Source organism: Takifugu rubripes, unplaced genomic scaffold (genome assembly GCF_901000725.2).
Source record: "Takifugu rubripes unplaced genomic scaffold, fTakRub1.2, whole genome shotgun sequence".
NCBI lineage: Eukaryota > Metazoa > Chordata > Actinopteri > Tetraodontiformes > Tetraodontidae > Takifugu > Takifugu rubripes.
Genome location: NW_021821578.1, coordinates 19280 through 42590, shown reverse-complemented (window position 1 = coordinate 42590; position 23311 = coordinate 19280). Strand labels below are relative to the sequence as shown.

Sequence of the window (23311 nt, the reverse complement as noted above, 5' to 3'; positions counted from 1 at the left end):
GGCCACTGCCCCCATGGACCTCACTCCATCAAAGGCAGTTCCCTCCTCCTCCCCCCTCCACTCACCATCACTCACCATCCCCCTCCCCCCCATCACTTACCACCAGTTCCCCCCCTCCATTCACCATCAGTGAACAGGATGTGCGAAGGCAGTTCGCCAGGTTGAACCCGCGCAAGGCCCCTGGCCCGGACGGCGTGTCTCCTTCCACCCTGAGGCACTGCGCAGAGGAGCTGACTCCTGTCTTCACAGACATCTTCAACTCCTCCCTGGAGTCGTGCCAGGTGCCAGCCTGCCTCAAAACCTCAACCATCGTCCCTGTTCCCAAGAAGCCACGGATCACTGGGCTTAACGACTACAGACCTGTGGCGCTCACCTCTGTAGTCATGAAGTCCTTAGAGCGCCTGATCCTGCCACACCTCAAGTCCATCACCACCCCCCTCCTGGATCCACTGCAGTTCGCCTACAGAGCCAACAGATCTGTGGACAATGCGGTCAACCTGGCCCTTCACTCCATCCTGCAGCATCTGGACTCCCCGGGAACCTACGCGAGGATCCTGTTCGTGGACTTCAGCTCTGCATTCAACACCATCCGCCCCGCTCTGCTACAGGACAAGCTGTCCCAGCTTAGTGTGCCTGACTCCCTCTGCAGGTGGATCACTCACTTCCTGACGGATCGGAGGCAGTATGTGCGGCTGGGGAAGACTGTCTCGGACTCCGTCACCATCAGCACTGGATCACCCCAGGGCTGTGTACTTTCCCCCCTCCTCTTCTCCCTGTACACTAACTGCTGCACCTCAAGCCACCAGTCTGTCAAACTGGTCAAGTTTGCGGATGACACCACCCTCATCGGGCTCATCTCCAATGGCGATGAGACTGCCTACAGGAGGGAGGTGGCTCGACTGGTGTCCTGGTGCGGACACAACAACCTGCAGCTGAACGCTCAGAAGACAGTGGAGATGATTGTGGACTTCAGGAAAGTCACAGCCCCTTTGCCCCCCCTTGCCCTCATGGACTCCCCCATCACCATCGCTGACTCCTTCCGCTTCCTGGGCACCACCATCACCCGGGACCTTAAGTGGGAGCCAACCATCAGCTCCCTCATCAAGAAGGCCCAGCAAAGGATGTTCTTCCTACGGCAGCTGAGGAAGCTCAAACTGCCTCCCAGGATGTTGGCGCAGTTTTATACGGCCATCATCGAGTCCGTCCTCACCTCCTCCATCACCGTGTGGTACGCTGGTGCCACCGCCAGGGACAGACTGAGGCTGCAGCGCGTCGTGCGCGCTGCCGAGAAGGTGATCGGCTGCAGGCTTCCATCTATCCAGGACCTGTATATCTCCAGGACCCGGAGGCGTGCAGGTCGGATCACGGCCGACCCTTCCCACCCTGGTCATGGACTGTTTTCCCCCCTCCCCTCAGGCAGGAGACTACGGTCCATTCGGACCAAAACCTCCCGCTACATGAACAGCTTCTTCCCCTCTGCCATCAGGCTGCTGAACACCAAGTGACTTATCACTTAAGCACCACGTACAGCAGCCAGTCGGACTCATGAACAATACATTACTCCTGCATTGACCTGCACTATTTCTAGTGTTGTGTTCTTATGTTGAATGTCGCAGCGTCACACCAAGAAAAATTCCTAGTTTGTGTAATACTGTGTATTACATGAACAATGGCAATAAACCTGATTCAATTCAATTCAATTCAATTCAATTATAAAAACAGCTAAATACGGCACAAACACTTCCAAAGCATTGAGTAAGTTAGCCATGAATGTATTTTATTGTTGTTAATATTTTCTGAGCAGGATCAAATGCAGAAAACATTATTTCATATACATACAAAGCAGATGTCCAGCTATCTAACCAAAACATCAAACCAAACTTTGTAGAAAAACTTTCTAAAACTTCCAAAGAACAAAACACCAAAACTTTTGAACATCGTTGCACAAGGCAAACAAACATGGCGGCAGAAAAACATGTGTACTTTTAAACCTGTGACTTTTAAAAGTTGGAGTTTGAACATGGAGTGATTTGGAAAATTTAAGTATTTGTGAGGCACAGTACAAAATCAAGAATAACAAGACTGTTAACAAAAGGAGAAATGCAAATTCTAAAACTTTGACAAACTCAACACCCCATTCTAACTATATATATATATATATATATATATATTATGCATGTTTTCAAGGTTCTGGTTCACATATTTGCCTCAAAAGTAAATGCTTCAGCAGACACATTAAGTTGTCTATGAATTACTCCTTGGTCCCAGTGTACTTGTGAATGTATTGTGTATAGCCTGCTGGAACCTCACACTAAAAAGGTCTTTGCCTGTTGTCCTGTAAACGCCCCCACCCCATTAAAAATGTGGAAGCAGGAACTTGTTTCACTTGTTGGACTTCTCCCTATACAAATGTGTGATGCAAAAAACAGCCCACGAAAATATCTTGGGAATTTATTGTAATGCGTCAGAACATTTTTTAAACATGGCTCGCATATTTACTGTGTCACTTACTTAAGTTCCTTTGCAAACTCCACCTTATAAATGTGGCCAGTTACACTCAGGAAGCAAACTGCAGAATCACAGAGGAGGATTCACCAAAAGATTCTAGAAAATCTTTGAAGTCAAGGTGGGATTTTTGAGCTTTATTTCTATTTCTCTTATATATACATATACAAACAGGATTATATGTGTAAATCTTGCAAGTCTTACTCCAATAATAAGTAATCAACAAATGTTTTGAATTGTGTTTGATCTTTAACCTTGTGATTTTTAATCTTATGTTTCAATACAGTTAAAATTGTTTGTGTAACACAGAGAGGCAAATACACATCCTTTAAACATGATAATAAGAAGCTTGTTTGGATGATGGTGTTTTCGAAATGTCAGAAAGTTTCATGATTAAGTGATTTTAATATTAAAATCAGCTCATTTCAAAGTCTCTGTATCATAGAAATTAAGGAATTTAGTACAACATAAATGCATCAACAGTATTTCATGTATTGACTTAAAATAATGTGTCTCAGTTATAATTCTGAAATAATTTTTTATTTGATTTTCCACATTAACAGAAAGAAAAGATGAGTGTGGGATGGCATATATCCGCTTTTTTCATTTTATCAGGTAAGCATGATATTAAGTTTAATATTCAGAAGAAATACAATGAAAAATGAAAACATCTTAAATCAGACCCAGGAATACTATATTATGGAACAATCAATCAATCTTTATTTATATAGCGTCTGTTACAATCAAAATTGTTTCAAGGCGCTTTACAGAATCCCAGGGCCTAACCCCAGACAAGCAACAGTGGCAGGAAAAACTCCCCTTTAACAGGAAGAAACCTTGAGCAGGACCAGGCTCATGTTGGGGGACCCTTCTGCTGATGGCCGGCTGGGTAGAGAGAGAGAAGAAGGGGGAGGACAGGTAGAGGAGAGAATAGGTAGAGCCTAGAAATAAACACAGAAATACATTATATTAAGTAAAATAAGCTGCCGGTACAGTCAAGTTGTGTGGGTCAGCGGGGTCAGCAGGTCAGCATGGAACTCTGAAGGCGGCGATACCTGTAGATGAATACAGAAGGGGGGGTGTGGGGTGCAGAAAAACTACACAAGAAATAACATCACTAGTCTACTTGGTGAGGAGGAGAGGAGACCGTTTCCCAGTGGGGTGACAGAGGCCTGTCAGGTGATCATGTTTCTGGACCCCGGCAGCCTCGGCCTATAGCAGCATAACTAAGATGTTAACCTAATGATTAGACGACCCTCTAAGTATGATCATTTGTCTGCCTATGATCGTAACTGGAACTACAGAATTAGTGATAATAAGCTTTTTCAAAGAGGTAGGTTTTAAGTCTAATCTTAAAAGTAGAGATGGAGTCAGCCTCCTGTACCTGGACAGGGAGCTGGTTCCACAGCAGGGGGGCCTGTTAGCTAAATGCTCGGCCCCCACTCTACAACTAGAGACTCTGGGGACCACAAGTAAACCAGCATTCTGAGAACGGAGCAGTCTATCGGGATGATAAGGTGTCGCTAGCTCCTCCGGGTAGGACGGAGCTAGACCTCTGAAGACCTTGTAGGTCAGAAGCAGAATTTTAAAAATTATTCTAAATTTAATGGGCAGCCAATGAAGAGACGCCAGTCCAGGAGTCATGTGATCTCTTTTGTCAATACCTATCAAAACTCTAGCTGCAGCATTTTGGATCACCTGGAGGCTTCTTAAAGAGTTGTTTGGATACCCTGATAATAAAGAACTACAATAGTCCAGCCTGGAAGTAACAAATGCTGGACTAACTTTTCAGCATCATGTTGCGTCAGTAGTTTCCTGATCTTTGTGATGTTCCTCAAGTGAAAAAAGGCACTTCTAGAGACTATTTTAATTTATGAGTTGGACAGATTTTGGTTACTCCAAGATTCCTTACAGAGACTAGATGTTAATGAGATACCATCTAGAGTGATCATGTGATCTAATCAATCTGTGAGAGGTTGAGGACCAAACACCATGACCTGAGTTTTTCCTGCGTTAAGGAGAAGGAAATTTGAAGACATCCAGGACTTTATGTCTTTATGACAGGTCTTCACTAACTTCTCTGTCTCCTCTGGTTTCATGGATAAATGTAGCTGAGTGTCATCAGAATAACAATGAAAATTTATCCTATGCTGCCGAATAATGTTTCCTAAGGGGAGCATGTACAAGGTGAAAAGAATTGGTCCAAGTACAGAACCTTGTGGAACTCCATGGCTAACCCTATTGTATGAAGAGGGAATGCCATGGACATGAGCAAACTGGTATTTATTTGATAAATACGATCTAAACCACTCTAGGGCTGTCCTTTTAATCCCAAGCATATGTTTCAATCTATGTGACAGGATGCTGTGATCAACTGTATCAAAAGCAGCACTGAGGTCCAGCAGAACCAGCATAGTAACCAGTCCATGATCTGAAGCTATAACATCATTAGTAACTTTAATAAGTGCTGTTTCTGTGCCATGGTGAGCTCTAAAGCCTGACTGAAACATCTCAAACAGGCAGTTTCTCTGCAGGTGCTCCAGTTACTGAGTCACCACAACCTTCTCAAGAATTTTAGAGATAAAAGGAAGGTTGGATATCAGCCTATAATTTGCTAATATGTCAGGATCCAGTGATGGTTTTTTAAGCAACAGCATAATCACTGCCAACATTTACCTTAAATAAATTCTTCACCAACTTTGAATTAACACAGAAAATTTGAATTAAAAATTCAACAGCAGTCAGTGTCTTATGGTAGGTGGTTGCAAACTGTAAAAAAAAAAAAAATCCTAACCCCCAAAAATTATATTGATAGATATATGAGTAAATATTTTAAATTAAAATTGGAAGTGCCTGAAATCAGAATTACATTTCTTAAACGGGAACTTCAGATAATAGTGAATGACTGCAAAAAACTCTAGAAATCTAAATATTATATTCCACCTTTTTTAGTTGTTCATTTCTTGGTGACGGTACAGTCAAAAAAAAAAACAACAACCAGTCAAACATCAAGTTCAACAACAACAAGTCCATCCACAACTTCTGCAACTACATCGTCACCAACCACATCAGCAACAACCAGTCAAATATCAAGTTCAACATCAACAAGTCCATCCACAACTTTTGCAACTACATCGTCACCAACCACATCAGCAACAACCAGTCAAATATCAAGTTCAACATCAACAAGTCCATCCACAACTTCTGCAACTACATCGTCACCAACATCAGCATCAAGCAGTCCATCCACAACTTCTACAACTACATCACCAACCACATCAGCAACAACCAGTCAAACATCAAGTTCAACAACAAGTCCATCCACAACTTCTGCGACTACATCGTCACCAACAACATCAGCAACAAGCAGTCAAACATCAAGTTCAACAGCAAGTCCATCCACAACTTCTGCAACTACATCATCACCAACCACATCAGCAACAACCAGTCAAACATCAAGTTCAACATCAACAAGTCCATCCACAACTTCTGCAACTACATCATCACCAACCACATCAGCCACAACCAGTCAAACATCAATTACAACAGCAACAAGTCCCTCCACAACTTCTGCATCTACATCGTCACCAACCACATCAGCAACAACCAGTCAAATATCAAGTTCAACATCAACAAGTCCATCCACAACTTTTGCAACTACATCGTCACCAACCACATCAGCAACAACCAGTCAAATATCAAGTTCAACATCAACAAGTCCATCCACAACTTTTGCAACTACATCGTCACCAACCACATCAGCAACAAGCAGTCAAACATCAAGTTCAACAACAACAAGTCCATCCACAACTTCTGCAACTACATCATCACCAACCACATCAGCAACAACCAGTCAAACATCAAGTTCAACAACAAGTCCATCCACAACTTCTGCGACTACATCGTCACCAACAACATCAGCAACAAGCAGTCAAACATCAAGTTCAACAGCAAGTCCATCCACAACTTCTGCAACTACATCAGCAACAACCAGTCAAACATCAAGTTCAACATCAACAAGTCCATCCACAACTTCTGCAACTACATCGTCACCAACCACATCAGCAACAACCAGTCAAACATCAAGTTCAACAACAACAAGTCCATCCACATCTACTGCAGCTACATCGTCACCAACCACATCAGCAACAACCAGTCAAACATCAAGTTCAACATCAACAAGTCCATCCACAACTTCTGCAACTACATTGTCACCAACCACATCAGCAACAACCAGTCAAACAACTAGTTCAACATCAACAAGTCCATCCACAACTTCTGCAACAACATCGTCACCAACCACATCAGCAACAACCAGTCAAACAACTAGTTCAACATCAACAAGCCCATCCACAACTTCTGCAACTACGTCGTCACCAACCACATCAGCCACAACCAGTCAAACATCAATTACAACAGCAACAAGTCCCTCCACAACTTCTGCATCTACATCATCACCAACCACGTCAGCAACAACCAGTCAAACATCAAGTTCAACATCAACAAGTCCATCCACAACTTCTGCAACTACATCGTCACCAACCACATCAGCCACAACCAGTCAAACAACTAGTTCAACATCCACAACTTCTGCAACTACATCGTCACCAACCACATCAGCCACAACCAGTCAAACATCAAGTACAACAGCAACAAGTCCCTCCACAACTTCTGCATCTACATCGTCACCAACCACATCAGCCACAACCAGTCAAACATCAAGTACAACAGCAACAAGTCCCTCCACAACTTCTGCATCTACATCATCACCAACCACATCAGCAACAACCAGTCAAACATCAAGTTCAACAACAACAAGTCCATCCACAACTTCTGCAACTTCATCGTCACCAACCACATCAGCAACAACCAGTCAAACATCAAGTTCAACAACAAGTCCATCCACAAGTTCTGCAACTACATCATCACCAACCACATCAGCAACAACCAGTGAAACATCAAGTTCAACAACAAGTCCATCCACAAGTTCTGCAACTACATCATCACCAACCACATTAGCAACAACCAGTCAAACATCAAGTTCAACAACAAGTCCATCCACAACTTCTGCAACTACATCGTCACCAACCACATCAGCAACAACCAGTCAAACATCAAGTTCAACAACAACAAGTCCATCCACAACTTCTGCAACTACATCGTCACCAACCACATCAGCAACAACCAGTCAAACATCAAGTTCAACAACAAGTCCATCCACAACTTCTGCAACTACATCATCACCAACCACATCAGCAACAACCAGTGAAACATCAAGTTCAACAACAAGTCCATCCACAAGTTCTGCAACTACATCATCACCAACCACATTAGCAACAACCAGTCAAACATCAAGTTCAACAACAAGTCCATCCACAACTTCTGCAACTACATCATCACCAACCACATCAGCAAAAACCAGTCAAACATCAAGTTCAACAACAACAAGTCCATCCACAACTTCTGCAACTACATCGTCACCAACCACATCAGCAACAACCAGTCAAACATCAAGTTCAACAACAACAAGTCCATCCACATCTACTGCAGCTACATCGTCACCAACCACATCAGCAACAACCAGTCAAACATCAAGTTCAACATCAACAAGTTCATCCACAACTTCTGCAACTACATCGTCACCAACCACATCAGCAACAATCAGTCAAACATCAATTTCAACATCAACAAGTCCATCCACAACTTCTGCAACTACATCGTCACCAACCACATCAACAATAACCAGTCAAACATCAAGTTCAACATCAACAAGTCCATCCACAACTTCTGCAACTACATCATCACAAACCACATCAGCAACAACCAGTCAAACATCAAGTTCAACATCAACAAGTCCATCCACAACTTCTGCAACTGCATCGTCACAAACCACGTCAGCAACATCCAGTCAAACATCAAGTTCAACATCAACAAGTCCATCCACATCTTCTGCAACTACATCATCACCAACCACATCAGCAACAACCAGTCAAACATCAAGTTCAACATCAACAAATCCATCCACAACTTCTGCAACTACATCGTCACCAACCACATCAGTAACAACCAGTCAAACATCTAGTTCAACATCCACAAGTCCATCCACAACATCTGCAACTACATCAGCAACAACCAGTCAAACATCTAGTTCAACATCCACAAGTCCATCCACAACTTCTGCAACTACATCGTCACCAACAACATCAGCAACAACCAGTCAAACATCTAGTTCAACATCCACAAGTCCATCCACAACTTCTGCAACTACATCGTCACCAACCACATCAGCAACTTCAGGTGTTGAGCCAATCTATATTGTTTCAGCAACTTTACCTCAAGAGACTTTTCGAGAAGAACTCACTAACCCCAACAGCACAACATACAAAGAACTTGAAAGTCGAGTAATAGACACGGTATGTTGACCTTTGTATACAATTCTTTCCATTATTGACTTTTAGAATTTCAATTAAAGAAATGTCAAAGTATTCACAATTAAGTCCATTCAAGTCAGTTGTTAAATTTAATAATATTAATTAGTTGGTAGTTGAATTTAATCAATTTGGATCCAAATTGAATCCAAGTCAGTCAAAGTCCAAGTTGTAATTCAGTCCTACACCAGTGCAAACCTTGGAGGTATTTAAGAAAATGTCATGTTTCAATATATTTTTGATGGTTCAAAAACATACATGTTATAGTGTTATACATTTTTAATAATTCATTTCCACAATTCACTTTTTACAGTGTACACCTATCTACACAAGAAAATATGGAAAGAGATTTGTCCGCTGCTTTGTGAAACAATTCCGGTAAGTATTTTTCAGTCAATAACTGAATACAGGTCATCATGTATTTTTTGTGTTTCCTGTGTTAATTTGAACATTAGAAATCTACAGATCTCTCTCAATACCTCTGATTTCTGTCTTTTAATGTAGCCGTGCTGTGCGTCTACAAGTACGAGAAGATGCAACTGCAGCTGATATTGGGGTTGTGCTCCGCAACAATATCCCCATTTCTGACCTCCCAAATAATGACGAAGTTGCTGAAACTTTAGTAACTGCAGCAAATAGCAATGAGACCTTAGGTGTGGTTCTGTCTGCATCCTCGATTCAAACTATATGTAAGTAAACGCAACATGTTTTTTTTAACCAAAGAAAGACAAAGTTTTTGAGGTCAAAGTTTCAAAGTTTTTTGAAAAATATTTTTTTACAGCTGGTCCAGTTCCTGCAACTGCGACAACCACAGTTGCAGCAACTACAATTTCTGTCATGACAACCACCACATCTGCAGCTGTTACAACAAGTAAACAACACAATAAATAACCAATTTTTTACTTTTTCCTCAACTGATAATACCTTCTCATTTTCAGCTTCAAGCGGAGTCAACCAGAACATCACTGCATTCTCTCTGGTACTGTTGTTATGGTTACTGTCAAACCACCAATAAAATCCTGATTATTGTCATTTATTGACAGCATCCAGCAACACTATAATAGCAGTGCGCATAATAATAATATATATGTTTATGTTATATTGAAAACTGTTCTGCATTCTCCTGATTTATAAAGTTAACATTATAGACCTCCTTTTTTACTATGTTACAATACTATCACTGAGAAAAGAAACGAAGTGATATATGACAACAATCACAGTTCTTGAAATTATCCATTGATGAGAATTGTCTTTATCTTGTATTATGTGTTTTGCCATATGTTCCTGTCTTCTCTTGGAAGTTAGGCATGGTAGACTCATGAGCAAATGTAACAAAGATTAGAGACATTCCTTTCACAGGATTGTTGTTGTTGTTCCATTGTAATCTCAGGAGTCAGTCAGGCAGGGGGTGTTAAACACCCATCATAAACGGGGCATCAGGGTGGGGTTGATGATCTTATTTGCATAAAGAATGGGAACTTTTATCTGGCCACCTGGGAAGATAATGGAGAAGAAGGACTGTATCAACACCAAAGGAGACGGGAAGAAGAGGACGAGGTCATCCCAGCAGAGGAATTGGATTGGATTGTATGAACATTGAGAATTTGCATGTGTGTTTCTATAAAAGACTGGGCCAAGGGATAGTTGCAGCACTTTTTGAAACGGGGAAACACAAAACACGGTGGTGAGACAAAATGGAACCAAACGCGCATAGGTGTGCAGAGCGCACAGTAAAGGCAAACTAAACAACATAATTGGGATCGTAACACAACAATTACCATTGCTTCAAAACCAGCTGAAGCTCCAATGACTATTGACAAATAAGGAACCAACAATTTGGCTTTGGTTTGAATCAAAGTGACTTTGAACACACCTACCTTGAAAGCTTAGTACCTGTCAAATCACCATGACATCTTTGAACTTTAGTTGTTGTCAATGAGCTAATACAATGGGTATCTGAATTAGCTCTATGATCTTGGGGTCCAGGCCCCAAGTGGCACAAAGGTCCTTTGTCTCCTACTGTCCTTCCCCACCTTCCTGTGCTCCTTCGTTTAAATATTGCAGATTCCCATCCTGATTATTACTATTTGTCTATATTTGCATCCAGCCTGATCATTACCTTTTGTTCATTGTACGGTAACCCAAAATGACTCACACTGTCAGTCAGTTCACCAAGGTGCGGTCTACTTTGTAACAGGATCGCACGCCACAGCAAACCTCTAACGCTGGGCCATTCAATTTGCGGCCCCCGGGCCAGGTTTGGCCCCTACGAAATTTTGTACTGGCCCTCATTTTGTACTGTAATTATGATGGAGAGTCCCATATATCTCTTATTCTTTTAAAACACGGTGGAAACACAGGTAGAATATACCTGTTCTTGCTGAACATATAATTTGGAGGACCTCAAATGACCAATCAGAAATCACTATTCGTGGCGTGGTCTGGTGCAGCGCTCTGACTTGTATCTTTCGAATATGACGACAAGCTAACAAGACAAAATGTCTCTCTACCTTAAAAAAATGAAAATTTGACTCAGAGAAAAGGCAGTTCAACAATGAATAGACAGAAAAATATGTGTTTATTGCTGTTGATGCAAAGCCTTTTTGCAACGAGTGCCTTGCTGTGTGAAAGCAGTACAATTTGAGAAGACATGTGAACACAACGCATGCTAACTTTAGCACTACGTTCCAACCAGGCTCTGTTGCTTGGAAACCGAAGATATCAAGGCTTATATTTTCTTATGAACAACGACGTCAGAAATTGTTCTGGGCCTGTACGGATCTAAAGAGAGCAACAGCGGCATCGTTACGAGTGGCATGGATATTCGGAAAAAAGGAAAAAGCCATTTACAGACTCGGCTGGCATTGAGGAGGTGGTAACAGATGAGAAAACACAAAAAAACATTATTAATTCCATCAAGCAAATTCCAATTTCTGACATTCCAATATGAGTAGAGCCGAGTCTCTTGCGTCAGACGGTTTCGAGATGCTTTTGGACAAGCTGAGGAAGGCTGAGGTGATGTCTTTGGCCGTGGATGAGTCCACAGATAACAGTGATGTTGCGCAGTTGTGCCTCTATGTGCGATTTTTTGATGGAGAATGTTTTTGCGAGGATCTGCTTGGACTAATTCCCCTGGAGGGAAAGACCACTGGTGAGATTTTATTCACAAAAATTGCTGCATTCTTTGAGGAGAACAACTTGAATTTTGGCGAGCGTCAACATGCTGGTGACGGATGGTGCACCCTCAATGATTGGCAGGGATCAGGGACTCGCCGCAAGGTTCGTAGCCATGACTCCGCAGATGAGATCATGACATTACCTCATCCACCAAAGCTTCCTTTGTGCCAAACTCAGTGATGAGTTAAGAGAGGCCATGTGCTCTGTAATGGCCATTATAAACTGTATCCCAGGGGTGGGCAAATCCAGTCCTCGACGGCCGTATCCAAGCCAGACTTTCTGTCCTACATGTAAACACTTTCACCTGGGGTTTCATTTACCTTGGTGAAAGCATTTCCTGCCTGGTAGGATGTAAATCCCGGCTTGAACTCAACCCTCGAGGACTGGATTTGACCTCCTCTGACGGGCAAGTCCAATCCATGAAGGCTGGAGTCCAGCCATGTTTCGCATCCTACCAGGGAGAAACCACTTTCACCAAGGTAAATGGAACCACAGGTGAAAGTGTTTACCTGCAGGACAGAAAGTCTGGCTTGGATACGGCCCTCGAGGACTGGATTTGCCCACCCCTGCTGTATCCGTTGCACCTCCAGTTTACAGCACCAATTTTTCCGCAAGCTGTTAACTGACATGTCTGCTGAATACAAAGATTTGCTCATTCACAATGACATTAGATGGCTTAGCAAAGGAAATGCACTGAAACGTTTTTGTGAACTAAGAGAGGAGATTGTGGTGTTTCTCTGATCTTCAAAACTGAAAAAAAAAAGCTGGAAAATTTCTGTCTCTGATGGGAAATGATGAGTTTAATGCTACTGCTTGCTTTGTGAGTGACATTTTCCATCATTTGAACAAGCTCAAAATGGAGTTGCAGTGTAGAGATAAAACAGTTTCTGAACTTGTGAAGAAAGTTCATGCTTTTCAAAGAAAGCTCTGACTCTTCTCTACAGACCTTTGTCCTGGGAAGATGCTTCACTTCCCCACATTAAGGAAATCTGGCCCGCAAATTATCACCTGTTACATCGTTATTAGAAGCATACTATGCAGTTTTGTTTTGTATTTGTTGATGCACTTGGAATTTAAGTTGTTTGTCAGTTAAATTCCTGAAAATGTAAAAAAAAATTATATGACTCACATAAACTGGGTGCAATTTGAAATACATTGTCTAAACAAAAGACAATTTACTGTGATATTATTAGATGCACTTTGCTTTTATTTATGTTGATGGAGATAGTGCAAGCTTAAGTATCTGTGATATGGCTGACTGGCACTGATTCTTATGGTGTTTTATGGTGATTTATGTTCAGACTGGACTGAAGTTATTACAGTCGTAGTCTAAGTGTGAATTTGAGTGCATAAGTTGTTCTGCATTTACAAAATAGAATATATTGATTATTTCAGTATACATTAGCAATTTCTTTATTTGTTACCGTGCTTATATTCTCTGGCCCTTTATTTTGCCTCAGAGTCATGAATTGGCCCCAAGTCCAAATTAATTGAATAGCCCTCCTCGAACAAGTGATTTCCTCAATAAAAACGGCTGCAGTTATATCAACAATTACCAAAGAAATCTGTATGTGTGATGAATATAATACGGCTTGTAGCTTAATTTAGGCTTTAAATTTTGGGGTGGTTTGTTTCTGTTGATGGAGATATAACATTGAGTCCGAGTGGACCATGTTCCGTGCCTCCATTGTTGAGGCGGCTGACCGGTGCTGTGGCCGCAAGGTGGTTGGTGCCTCCTTAATCCCACCAACGCGCCTTCCAGTGAGTAAGCAGGGCCTGGGGACCTGGGGACAGGCTCTCGTATCTCCGGGGCTGAAGTTGCCGAGGTAGTCAAAAAAGTCCTCGGTGGCAAGGCCCCGGCGGTGGATGAGATCCGTCCAGAGTTCCTTAAGGCTCTGGATGCTGTAGGGCTGTCGTGGTTGACTCGACTCTACAACATCACGTGCCGCTGGAGTGGCAGACCGGGGTGGTAGTCCCTCTTTTTAAGAAGGGGGACCGGAGGGTGTGTTCCAACTATAGGGGGATCACACTCCTCAGCCTCCATGGTAAGGTCTATTCAGGGGTAGTGGAGAGGAGGGTCCGCCGGATAGTCAAACCTCGGATTCAGGAGGAGCAATGTGGTTTTCGTCCTGAGCGTGGAACGGTGGACCAGCTCTACACCATCAGCAGGGTCTTTGAAGGTGCATGGGAGTTTGCCCAACCAGTCCACATGTGTTTTGTGGACTTGGAGAAGGCATTCGACCGCGTCCCTCGGGGTGTCCTGTGGGGGGTCCTCTGAGAGTATGGGGTGCTGGGCCCCCTGATACAGGCCGTCCGATCCCTGTATGATCGGTGTCAGAGTTTGGTCCTGAGATGATGTGGTCCTGTTGGCGTCATCGGCCCGTGACCTCCAACGATCACTGGATCGGTTCGCCACTGCGTGTGAAGTGGCTGGGATGAGAATCAGCAGCTCCAACTCCGAGGCCATGGTTCTCAACTGGAAAAAGGTGGAGTGCCTTCTCCGGGTCAAGGAGGAGATCCTGCCCCAAGTGGAGAAGTTCAATTACCTTGGGGTCTTGTTGACGAGTGAGGGAAGAATGGAGCAGGAGATCGACAGGCGGATCGGTGCAGCATCAGCAGTAATACGGACTCAGCACCAGTCCGTTGTGATGAAGAGAGACCTGAGCCAAAAGGCGAAGCTCTCAATTTACCGGTCAGTCTTCGTTCCTACCCTCACCTATGGTCATGAGCTTTGGGTAATGACTGAACAAGATTACGGGTACAAGCGGCCGAAATGAGCTGCTTCCGTAGGGTGGCTGGGCTCTCCCTTAGAGATAGGGTGAGAAGCTCTGCCATCCGGGAGGAGTTTGGAGTAGAGCCGCTGCTCCTCCGCGTTGAGAGGAGCCAGATGAGGTGGCTTGGGCATCTCGTTAGGATGCCCCCTGGACGCCACCCTGGTGAGGTGTTCAGGGCATGTCCCTCCGCTAGGAGGCCCCGGGGAAGACCCAGGACATGTCTGGGAACGCCTGGGGATCCCCCCGAACGAGCTGGAAGAAGTAGCTGGGGAAAGGAAAGTCTGGGCCTCTCTGCTTAGGCTGCTGCCCCCATAACCCGACCCCGGATAAGCGGTAGAGGATGTATAGATGGATGGATTTTAGATCAATCGAGCCATTTTAGATCAATCGATCTAAAATGGCGCCCAGAGCGGTCGCCTTGCCGTTTTGCTGCGTTCTTGTTTGTCTATTTTTGTTTGTTAATTGTGTGTCTGCCTGCTCTTACACCCGTGAAGAGCTACTAAACATTAGGACTCTCACCCCCACGGACTTACTTCCAGTTTTTCTGGCTCCTGCAGCCGACCTGGTTCACTTTTTGGCCCAAAAGGTGAGACGGCGGAGGAGAGGAAGACGGGCCGGTGCCCTGGCGAGACTACGCAGGATACGGCACTGCCTGGGATCTTTCTGTCCAACGCCAACTCAATTTGTAACAAAATGGACGAGCTGAAGTTGCTGATGCGGATCAAAGATTTCTCCACCTCGTGTGTTCTCTGCTTCACTGAAACCTGGTTCAGGAAAGAGACACCGGACAGCGCGCTCCTCCTCGAGGGATTCCAGCTGTTCCGTGCCGACCGCGACTTGGCGCTCTCTGGCAAGAGAGCAGGCGGTGGAGTCTGCTTCTACATCAACAGCGACTGGTGCACTGATGTGACTGTGATCTCTGTGAGCACTGTTCTCCTGCTTTGGAATACCTCTTCATCAACTGCAGACCCTTCTATTCTCCGCGTGAGTTCGCTTCATTCATTCTGGCCTCTGTTTACATCTCGCCAGATGCGGACGTGCGCGAGGCTCAGCGCACGCTCGCGGACTGTATTCAACAAGTGGAGCGGACCTATCCCGACGCTCTGGTTATCGTGCTTGGCGACTTTAATCAGAGCAACCTGAGTTACGAGCTCCCCAGGTACAAACAGTTCATCAAATGCCCCACCAGAGCAGAGAACACGCTGGATCACTGCTACACCACAGTGAAGGACGCGTATCGGGCTATCCCCCGTGCTGCGCTAGGACTGTCTGATCACGTGATGGTCCACCTGATCCCCACATACAGACAGAAACTTAAACTAATAAAGCCATCCGTGAGCACCACAAAGAGATGGACCAGTGAGGCTGTGGAGGAGCTGCGCACGTGCTTGGATACAACTGACTGGGACATGTTTAAAGGGGCCACACATGATCTGGATGAGTACACGGACACTGTGACCTCATATATCCACTTTTGTGAGGAGCGCATTCTACCAACGCGCACTAGGGTGAGTTATTCCAATGACAAGCCCTGGTTCACACCAAGACTCAGACAGATCAGGAAAGAAAAGGAAGCAGCGCTGAAGAGTGGAGAGAGACTGCTACAGAGAGGCCAAATATCGGTTTAGCAAGGAACTGAGGAGAGCTAAATCTGTGTATTCGGAGAAACTTCAGCAGCAGTTTACTGCTAACGACTCTGCTTCTGTGTGGAGAGGCCTGAGGCAGATCACCGACTACAGGCCTCAGGCTTCAAAGGGTCAGGACGACAAAGCCCTTTGTCAGAGCCTGTCCCTCCACTATGCCCGCTTCGACACCTCGTCAGCCACGCCCGACACCTCCCCTCCCCCCAGGGCCACTGCCCCCATGGACCTCACTCCATCAAAGGCAGTTCCCTCCTCCTCCCCCCTCCACTCACCATCACTCACCATCCCCCTCCCCCCCATCACTTACCACCAGTTCCCCCCCTCCATTCACCATCAGTGAACAGGATGTGCGAAGGCAGTTCGCCAGGTTGAACCCGCGCAAGGCCCCTGGCCCGGACGGCGTGTCTCCTTCCACCCTGAGGCACTGCGCAGAGGAGCTGACTCCTGTCTTCACAGACATCTTCAACTCCTCCCTGGAGTCGTGGCAGGTGCCAGCCTGCCTCAAAACCTCAACCATCGTCCCTGTCCCCAAGAAGCCACGGATCACTGGGCTTAACGACTACAGACCTGTGGCGCTCACCTCTGTAGTCATGAAGTCCTTAGAGCGCCTGATCCTGCCACACCTCAAGTCCATCACCACCCCCCTCCTGGATCCACTGCAGTTCGCCTACAGAGCCAACAGATCTGTGGACAATGCGGTCAACCTGGCCCTTCACTCCATCCTGCAGCATCTGGACTCCCCGGGAACCTACGCGAGGATCCTGTTCGTGGACTTCAGCTCTGCATTCAACACCATCCGCCCCGCTCTGCTACAGGACAAGCTGTCCCAGCTTAGTGTGCCTGACTCCCTCTGCAGGTGGATCACTCACTTCCTGACGGATCGGAGGCAGTATGTGCGGCTGGGGAAGACTGTCTCGGACTCCGTCACCATCAGCACTGGATCACCCCAGGGCTGTGTACTTTCCCCCCTCCTCTTCTCCCTGTACACTAACTGCTGCACCTCAAGCCACCAGTCTGTCAAACTGGTCAAGTTTGCGGATGACACCACCCTCATCGGGCTCATCTCCAATGGCGATGAGACTGCCTACAGGAGGGAGGTGGCTCGACTGGTGTCCTGGTGCGGACACAACAACCTGCAGCTGAACGCTCAGAAGACAGTGGAGATGATTGTGGACTTCAGGAAAGTCACAGCCCCTTTGCCCCCCCTTGCCCTCATGGACTCCCCCATCACCATCGCTGACTCCTTCCGCTTCCTGGGCACCACCATCACCCGGGACCTTAAGTGGGAGCCAACCATCAGCTCCCTCATCAAGAAGGCCCAGCAAAGGATGTTCTTCCTACGGCAGCTGAGGAAGCTCAAACTGCCTCCCAGGATGTTGGCGCAGTTTTATACGGCCATCATCGAGTCCGTCCTCACCTCCTCCATCACCGTGTGGTACGCTGGTGCCACCGCCAGGGACAGACTGAGGCTGCAGCGCGTCGTGCGCGCTGCCGAGAAGGTGAACGGCTGCAGGCTTCCATCTATCCAGGACCTGTATATCTCCAGGACCCGGAGGCGTGCAGGTCGGATCACGGCCGACCCTTCCCACCCTGGTCACGGACTGTTTTCCCCCCTCCCCTCAGGCAGGAGACTACGGTCCATTCGGACCAAAACCTCCCGCTACATGAACAGCTTCTTCCCCTCTGCCATCAGGCTGCTGAACACCAAGTGACTTATCACTTAAACATGATAATAAGAAGCTTGTTTGGATGATGGTGTTTTCGAAATGTCAGAAAGTTTCATGATTAAGTGATTTTAATATTAAAATCAGCTCATTTCAAAGTCTCTGTATCATAGAAATTAAGGAATTTAGTACAACATAAATGCATCAACAGTATTTCATGTATTGACTTAAAATAATGTGTCTCAGTTATAATTCTGAAATAATTTTTTATTTGATTTTCCACATTAACAGAAAGAAAAGATGAGTGTGGGATGGCATATATCCGCTTTTTTCATTTTATCAGGTAAGCATGATATTAAGTTTAATATTCAGAAGAAATACAATGAAAAATGAAAACATCTTAAATCAGACCCAGGAATACTATATTATGGAACAATCAATCAATCTTTATTTATATAGCGTCTGTTACAATCAAAATTGTTTCAAGGCGCTTTACAGAATCCCAGGGCCTAACCCCAGACAAGCAACAGTGGCAGGAAAAACTCCCCTTTAACAGGAAGAAACCTTGAGCAGGACCAGGCTCATGTTGGGGGACCCTTCTGCTGATGGCCGGCTGGGTAGAGAGAGAGAAGAAGGGGGAGGACAGGTAGAGGAGAGAATAGGTAGAGCCTAGAAATAAACACAGAAATACATTATATTAAGTAAAATAAGCTGCCGGTACAGTCAAGTTGTGTGGGTCAGCGGGGTCAGCAGGTCAGCATGGAACTCTGAAGGCGGCGATACCTGTAGATGAATACAGAAGGGGGGGTGTGGGGTGCAGAAAAACTACACAAGAAATAACATCACTAGTCTACTTGGTGAGGAGGAGAGGAGACCGTTTCCCAGTGGGGTGACAGAGGCCTGTCAGGTGATCATGTTTCTGGACCCCGGCAGCCTCGGCCTATAGCAGCATAACTAAGATGTTAACCTAATGATTAGACGACCCTCTAAGTATGATCATTTGTCTGCCTATGATCGTAACTGGAACTACAGAATTAGTGATAATAAGCTTTTTCAAAGAGGTAGGTTTTAAGTCTAATCTTAAAAGTAGAGATGGAGTCAGCCTCCTGTACCTGGACAGGGAGCTGGTTCCACAGCAGGGGGGCCTGTTAGCTAAATGCTCGGCCCCCACTCTACAACTAGAGACTCTGGGGACCACAAGTAAACCAGCATTCTGAGAACGGAGCAGTCTATTGGGATGATAAGGTGTCGCTAGCTCCTCCGGGTAGGACGGAGCTAGACCTCTGAAGACCTTGTAGGTCAGAAGCAGAATTTTAAAAATTATTCTAAATTTAATGGGCAGCCAATGAAGAGACGCCAGTCCAGGAGTCATGTGATCTCTTTTGTCAATACCTATCAAAACTCTAGCTGCAGCATTTTGGATCACCTGGAGGCTTCTTAAAGAGTTGTTTGGATACCCTGATAATAAAGAACTACAATAGTCCAGCCTGGAAGTAACAAATGCTGGACTAACTTTTCAGCATCATGTTGCGTCAGTAGTTTCCTGATCTTTGTGATGTTCCTCAAGTGAAAAAAGGCACTTCTAGAGACTATTTTAATTTATGAGTTGGACAGATTTTGGTTACTCCAAGATTCCTTACAGAGACTAGATGTTAATGAGATACCATCTAGAGTGATCATGTGATCTAATCAATCTGTGAGAGGTTGAGGACCAAACACCATGACCTGAGTTTTTCCTGCGTTAAGGAGGAGGAAATTTGAAGACATCCAGGACTTTATGTCTTTATGACAGGTCTTCACTAACTTCTCTGTCTCCTCTGGTTTCATGGATAAATGTAGCTGAGTGTCATCAGAATAACAATGAAAATTTATCCTATGCTGCCGAATAATGTTTCCTAAGGGGAGCATGTACAAGGTGAAAAGAATTGGTCCAAGTACAGAACCTTGTGGAACTCCATGGCTAACCCTATTGTATGAAGAGGGAATGCCATGGACATGAGCAAACTGGTATTTATTTGATAAATACGATCTAAACCACTCTAGGGCTGTCCTTTTAATCCCAATCATATGTTTCAATCTATGTGACAGGATGCTGTGATCAACTGTATCAAAAGCAGCACTGAGGTCCAGCAGAACCAGCATAGTAACCAGTCCATGATCTGAAGCTATAACATCATTAGTAACTTTAATAAGTGCTGTTTCTGTGCCATGGTGAGCTCTAAAGCCTGACTGAAACATCTCAAACAGGCAGTTTCTCTGCAGGTGCTCCAGTTACTGAGTCACCACAACCTTCTCAAGAATTTTAGAGATAAAAGGAAGGTTGGATATCAGCCTATAATTTGCTAATATGTCAGGATCCAGTGATGGTTTTTTAAGCAACAGCATAATCACTGCCAACATTTACCTTAAATAAATTCTTCACCAACTTTGAATTAACACAGAAAATTTGAATTAAAAATTCAACAGCAGTCAGTGTCTTATGGTAGGTGGTTGCAAACTGTAAAAAAAAAATAAAAAAATCCTAACCCCCAAAAATTATATCGATAGATATATGAGTAAATATTTTAAATTAAAATTGGAAGTGCCTGAAATCAGAATTACATTTCTTAAACGGGAACTTCAGATAATAGTGAATGACTGCAAAAAACTCTAGAAATCTAAATATTATATTCCACCTTTTTTAGTTGTTCATTTCTTGGTGACGGTACAGTCAAAAAAAAAAACAACAAGCAGTCAAACATCAAGTTCAACAACAACAAGTCCATCCACAACTTCTGCAACTACATCGTCACCAACCACATCAGCAACAACCAGTCAAATATCAAGTTCAACATCAACAAGTCCATCCACAACTTTTGCAACTACATCGTCACCAACCACATCAGCAACAACCAGTCAAATATCAAGTTCAACATCAACAAGTCCATCCACAACTTCTGCAACTACATCGTCACCAACATCAGCAACAAGCAGTCCATCCACAACTTCTGCAACTACATCATCACCAACCACATCAGTAACAACCAGTCAAACATCAAGTTCAACAACAAGTCCATCCACAACTTCTGCGACTACATCGTCACCAACAACATCAGCAACAAGCAGTCAAACATCAAGTTCAACAGCAAGTCCATCCACAACTTCTGCAACTACATCATCACCAACCACATCAGCAACAACCAGTCAAACATCAAGTTCAACATCAACAAGTCCATCCACAACTTCTGCAACTACATCATCACCAACCACATCAGCCACAACCAGTCAAACATCAATTACAACAGCAACAAGTCCCTCCACAACTTCTGCATCTACATCGTCACCAACCACATCAGCAACAACCAGTCAAATATCAAGTTCAACATCAACAAGTCCATCCACAACTTTTGCAACTACATCGTCACCAACCACATCAGCAACAACCAGTCAAATATCAAGTTCAACATCAACAAGTCCATCCACAACTTCTGCAACTACATCGTCACCAACATCAGCAACAAGCAGTCAAACATCAAGTTCAACAACAACAAGTCCATCCACAACTTCTGCAACTACATCATCACCAACCACATCAGCAACAACCAGTCAAACATCAAGTTCAACAACAAGTCCATCCACAACTTCTGCGACTACATCGTCACCAACAACATCAGCAACAAGCAGTCAAATATCAAGTTCAACATCAACAAGTCCATCCACAACTTCTGCAACTACATCGTCACCAACATCAGCAACAACCAGTCCATCCACAACTTCTGCAACTACATCATCACCAACCACATCAGCAACAACCAGTCAAACATCAAGTTCAACATCAACAAGTCCATCCACAACTTCTGCAACTACGTCATCACCAACCACATCAGCCACAACCAGTCAAACATCAATTACAACAGCAACAAGTCCCTCCACAACTTCTGCATCTACATCGTCACCAACCACATCAGCAACAACCAGTCAAATATCAAGTTCAACATCAACAAGTCCATCCACAACTTCTGCAACTACATCGTCACCAACATCAGCAACAAGCAGTCAAACATCAAGTTCAACAACAACAAGTCAATCCACAACTTCTGCAACTACATCATCACCAACCACATCAGCAACAACCAGTCAAACATCAAGTTCAACAACAAGTCCATCCACAACTTCTGCGACTACATCGTCACCAACCACATCAGCCACAACCAGTCAAACATCAATTACAACAGCAACAAGTCCCTCCACAACTTCTGCATCTACATCATCACCAACCACATCAGCAACAACCAGTCAAACATCAAGTTCAACATCAACAAGTCCATCCACAACTTCTGCAACTACATCGTCACCAACCACATCAGCCACAACCAGTCAAACAACTAGTTCAACATCCACAACTTCTGCAACTACATCGTCACCAACCACATCAGCCACAACCAGTCAAACATCAAGTACAACAGCAACAAGTCCCTCCACAACTTCTGCATCTACATCATCACCAACCACATCAGCAACAACCAGTCAAACATCAAGTTCAACAACAACAAGTCCATCCACATCTACTGCAACTACATCGTCACCAACCACATCAGCAACAACCAGTCAAACATCAATTTCAACATCAACAAGTCCATCCACAACTTCTGCAACTACATCATCACCAACAACATCAGCAACAACCAGTCAAACATCAAGTTCAACATCAACAAGTTCATCCACAACTTCTGCAACTACATCGTCACCAACCATATCAGCAACAACCAGTCAAACATCAAGTTCAACATCAACAAGTCCATCCACAACTTCTGCAACTACATCGTCACCAACCACATCAACAATAACCAGTCAAACATCAAGTTCAACATCAACAAATCCATCCACAACTTCTGCAACTACATCGTCACCAACCACATCAGCAACAACCAGTCAAACATCAAGTTCAACAACAAGTCCATCCACAACTTCTGCAACTACATCGTCACCAACCACATCAGCAACAACCAGTCAAACATCAAGTTCAACAACAAGTCCATCCACAACTTCTGCAACTACATCATCACCAACCACATCAGTAACAACCAGTCAAACATCTAGTTCAACATCCACAAGTCCATCCACAACATCTGCAACTACAT

General features: G+C 44.4%; 1 long non-coding RNA gene across 1 annotated transcript; it reads left to right on the top strand.

Annotated features, from left to right (window-relative positions):
- Positions 1-2474: 2474 nt before the first annotated feature.
- Positions 2475-4925, top strand: LOC115248124 (uncharacterized). Its single transcript, XR_003887129.1, has 3 exons — positions 2475-2626; positions 3069-3120; positions 4866-4925. It is a non-coding gene; the product is annotated as an uncharacterized lncRNA (long non-coding RNA).
- The last annotated feature ends 18386 nt before the right edge of the window (positions 4926-23311 follow it).